At 51.2% G+C, this 3,832-nt stretch overlaps 1 non-coding gene across 1 annotated transcript; it reads right to left on the reverse strand.

Annotated features, from left to right (window-relative positions):
• Positions 1 to 698: 698 nt before the first annotated feature.
• LOC134331971 (U1 spliceosomal RNA) lies at positions 699 to 862 on the reverse strand. Its single transcript, XR_010015197.1, has one exon. It is a non-coding gene; the product is annotated as a U1 spliceosomal RNA (small nuclear RNA).
• Positions 863 to 3,832: the final 2,970 nt, after the last annotated feature.

Raw genomic sequence — 3,832 nt, forward strand, 5'->3', positions numbered from 1 at the left:
CATGGCACCAGGATGCACTATGGGATGAAGGCAAGCCGGCGGAGGCAGTGTGATGCTTTGGGCAATGTTCTGCTGGGAAACCTTGGGTCCTGCCATCCATGTGGATGTTACTTTGACACGTATCACCTACCTAAGCACTGTTGTAGACCATGTACACCCTTTCATGGAAACGGTATTTCCTGATGGCTGTGGCCTCTTTCAGCAGGATAATGCGCCCTGCCTGCGCAATGGTTTGAGGAGCACAACAATGAGTTTGAGGTGTTGACTTGGCCTCCAAATTCCCCAGATCTCAATCCAATCAAGCATCTGTGGGATGTGCTGGACAAACAAGTCAGATCCATGGAGGCCCCACCTCACAACTTACAGGAGTTGAAGGATCTGCTGCTAACATCTTGGTGCCAGATACCATAGCACACCTTCATGGGTCTAATGGAGTTTATGCCTTGATGGGTCAGGGCTGGTTTGGCAGCAAAAAGGGGACCAACACAATATTAGGAAAGTGGTCATAATGTTATTCCTAATCACAAAATAACAAAATAAAAGTGGTTAAATACTAGTTCCCTACTGTAGTATAGTCCTATACGCACTTTTTGTCCTAACGCAAAAATGCCACAAATCCGTTCTCCTGATCCGAGCTGCACATCGAACAACGACGGTCGGCTAAAACCTACAAACTCTATTTTTGCCACCACAGAAATCAGGGGAGAGCGCGAACGCAGTCCCCCACTATCAGAAATTATGCAGTCGAGATTCCCACATTTGGGGAATTCGCAGCGGTCAGCACAACCGGAGTGCAATGGCTGAGTCTCGCCCTGGGTGAACCACCTTCTTGATCATGGTCTCGCCCCTGCTAGGTAAGTTACGATCCAAGATGGCGGCGCGTTAACACGCAGCGGCCGCTCTGGGGTCGAAAAACGGTGTTTTTTTGTTGTTTTCAGAAAAAGTTTGTAAGTTTGTTTAGGACAGTTTTGTTTATAAACGTATGGAAACCACTTTTGACTCAGTTTACAACCGCCAAACACTGCTACAACTGAGGAAACAGTCAGAAACTAACCTGCGGGATGATCTGCGGCGAACTCTGCATGGACTCTGCCTACTTCGCGAACCAGGCCTACAGTCCTCGGTGTTACCTGAAGCAGGTGACCGGGGGAGGGGGCGCCGCAAGCGGTGCTCGAGGAAGCAGAAGCGTGGAAAGCGAGCCGGGGTCCGTGCTAGGCTAAAAGCTAACCCAAGCCGGCCGGCTCTACCATCGTTATTCCTCGCAAATGCATGCTCTCTGGAGAATAAACTGGACTGTATCAGACTTCAGCGAACTACCCAATGTGAGTACAGGGACTGTTGTGTTTTAATTTTCACTGAAACATGGCTTAGCGACAACATTCCAGACAGTGCCATTCAGCTAGACGGGCTAGCATCGTATCGCGCCGATAGAAATGCAGCTCAGTCCGGTAAAACACGAGGAGGAGGCGTTTGTGTTTACATTAACACCGAATGGTGCAAGGACTCTGTGCTTGTTGTGGCGTACTGTTCTCCGATGGTGGAATTTGCTGTTGTTAGATGCAGACCTTTTTATTTACCACGGGAATTCACCAGCGTGCTTATTGTCGCGGTGTATCTCCCACCCAGCGCGAACGCGAAGGAAGCATTAAGCGAACTCTACAGAGCCATCAGCGAACTGCAGACCATTCATCCAGACGGACTGTTTATTATCGCTGGGGATTTTAAACATGCAAATCTCAAGTCTGTTCTCCCTAAATTCCATCGGCATGTGGACTTTGCTACGAGAGGAGCGAACACGCTGGATAATGTTTACACGAACATTGCCGGTGCGTACCGGGCGGAGCCCCGCCCCCACCTCGGATACTCAGACCACATCTCTGTAATGCTAATTCCAGCATACAGAGCACTCATCAGGCGCTCCAGACCTGTAAAGAAACAGGTGAAAACCTGGCCAGAAGGATCCATCTCTGCTCTTCAGGACTGTTTTGAGTGCACTGACTGGGACATGTTTAGGGAGGCTGCAACATACGGCGATTACACTGATCTAGAGGAGTACACGACTTCAGTGACCTGCTACATCAGCAAGTGCATTGAGGACGTCACTACCACTAGAACCATCACTTCCAGACCCAACCAGAAGCCGTGGATGACTCCAGAGGTGCGTGCACTGCTGAGGGCCCGAGACTCCGCTTTTAAAGCAGGTGACCAGCCGGCTCTGAGAACAGCGAGAGCCAGACTGTCCCGGGCGATCCGAGAAGCAAAGCGCGCACACGGCCAGAACATCCACAGCCACTTCCAGAACAGCGGTGACACACGGCGCTTGTGGCAGGGCATCCAGGCCATCACCAACTACAGGACGACTCCACCCGTCTGTGACAGTGATGCCTCCCTTCCAGATGCGCTGAATGACTTCTACGCTCGGTTCGAGGCGCAGAACAACATGTTGGCGAGGAAGATGATCCCACCTTGTGACGACCAGGTGCTTCGTCTCACCACAGCGGACGTGAGGAGAACTCTGCACAGAGTCAACCCACGGAAGGCTTCTGGACCAGACAACATTCCTGGCCGAGTGCTCAAGGGATGTGCAGACCAGCTGGCAGATGTATTCACTGACATCTTCAACATCTCCCTGAGCAGCGCCATCGTTCCAACGTGCCTCAAGACGACCACCATCGTACCCGTGCCAAAGAAGTCATCTGTGTCATGCTTCAACGACTATCGTCCCGTAGCACTCACGCCTATCATCACGAAGTGCTTCGAGAAACTAGTCATGAGGCATATTAAGACACTACTGCCTCCCACCATGGACCCACTGCAGTTTGCGTACCGTCCTAACCGCTCAACGGACGACGCCATATCCACCACACTTCACCTGGCTTCTACACACCTGGACAGAAAGAACACTTACGTCAGGATGCTGTTCATAGACTTTAGCTCAGCATTCAACACCATCATTCCTCAGCATCTAATTGGAAAGCTGAGCACGCTGGGCCTGAACACCTCTCTCTGCAACTGGATCCTGGACTTCTTGACTGAGAGACCTCAGTCCGTCCGGATCGGTAAGAACACCTCCAGCACCACCACACTGAGCACCGGCGCTCCCCAAGGCTGTGTGCTCAGTCCACTGCTGTTTACTCTGCTTACGCACGACTGTACAGCAATGCACAGCTCGAATTCCATCGTTAAGTTTGCAGACGACACAACTGTGGTGGGACTCATCAGCAACAACGATGAGTCAGCGTACAGAGAGGAGGTACAACATCTAACGGACTGGTGCCAAGTCAACAACCTGTCTCTGAACGTGGATAAAACCAAAGAGATGGTCATTGACTTTAGAAAGACACTAAGGGACCACTCCCCACTGCACATCGACGGCTCATCTGTTGAGATCGTCAAGAGCACCAAATTTCTCGGTGTTCATCTGGAGGAGAATCTCACCTGGACCCTTAACACCAGTTCCATCACCAAGAAAGCCCAGCAGCGTCTCTACTTTTTGAGAAGACTGAGGAAAGCTCATCTGCCACCCCCCATTCTCACCACGTTCTACAGAGGAACAATCGAGAGCATCCTGAGCAGCTGCATCACTGTCTGGTTCGGAAATTGTACTGCGTCGGACCGCAAGACTCTCCAGCGAGTAGTGAGGACAGCTGAAAAGATCATCGGGGTCGCTCTTCCATCTCTCACGGACATTTTTAACACCCGCTGCATCCGCAAAGCTCTCAGCATTGTGGACGATCCAACCCATCCATCACATGGACTTTTTACTCTGCTCCCGTCTGGGAGACGATACCGCAGCATCCGGACTAACACAACCAGACTGTGTAACAGTTTT

The sequence above is a fragment of the Trichomycterus rosablanca genome, chromosome 17, assembly GCF_030014385.1.
Source record: "Trichomycterus rosablanca isolate fTriRos1 chromosome 17, fTriRos1.hap1, whole genome shotgun sequence".
NCBI lineage: Eukaryota > Metazoa > Chordata > Actinopteri > Siluriformes > Trichomycteridae > Trichomycterus > Trichomycterus rosablanca.